The sequence below is a fragment of the Arachis ipaensis genome, chromosome B05 (genome assembly GCF_000816755.2).
Source record: "Arachis ipaensis cultivar K30076 chromosome B05, Araip1.1, whole genome shotgun sequence".
NCBI classification, from domain to species: Eukaryota; Viridiplantae; Streptophyta; class Magnoliopsida; order Fabales; family Fabaceae; genus Arachis; species Arachis ipaensis.
Window position 1 is genome coordinate 38,977,398 of NC_029789.2, and position 980 is coordinate 38,978,377.

Below are 980 nucleotides of genomic sequence, written 5' to 3' on the forward strand. Positions count from 1 at the left end.
AGTTACTAAATACTAATGATCATGTAATGAAGACACAAACATGGATAAGCACTTAACATAGAGAAAACGAAAAACAGAGAATGTAAGAACAAGGAATGAATCCACCTTAGTGATGGTGGCGTTTCTTTCTTGAGGAACCAATGATGTCCTTGAGCTCTTCTATGTCTCTTCCTTGTCTTTGTTGCTCCTCCCTCATTGCTTTTTGATCTTCTTTTATTTTATGAAGGATGATGGAGTGCTCTTGATGTTCCACCCTTAATTGTCCCATGTTGGAACTTAATTCTCCTAGGGAGGTGTTGATTTGCTCCCAATAGTTTTGTGGAGGAAAATGCATTTGAGGCATCTCCAGGATCTCATAGTGATGAGCTTCATGCGTCTCTTGAGATCCATGAATGGGCCCTCTTGCTTGCTCCATCCTTTTCTTAGTGATGGGCTTCTCTTCCTCAATGGGAATGTCTCCTTCTATGAAAGCTCCAGCTGAGTAACATAGATGGCAAATAAGATGAGGGAAAGCTAGCCTTGCCCCAGGAGAGGGCTTTTCGGCTATTTTGTAGAGTTCAAGGGAGATGACTTCATGAACTTTTACTTCCTCTCCAATCATGATGCTATGAATCATGATGGCCCGATCCACAGTAACTTCAGATCGGTTGCTAGTGGGGAAGATGGAGTGTTGGATGAACTCCAACCATCCTCTAGCCACAGGCTTGAGGTCCAGTCTTCTTAATTGAACCGGCTTGCCTTTGGAGTGAATCTTCCATTGAGCTCCTTCCATACATATGTCCATGAGGACTTGGTCCAACCTTTGATTAAAGTTGACCCTTCTAGTGTAGGGGCGTGCATCTCCTTGCATCATAGGCAAGTTAAACGCCAACCTCACATTTTCCGGACTAAAATCTAAGTATTTCCCCCGAACCATTGTAATATAATTCTTTGGGTTTGGGTTCTTACTTTGATCATGGTTCCTAGTGATCCATGCATTG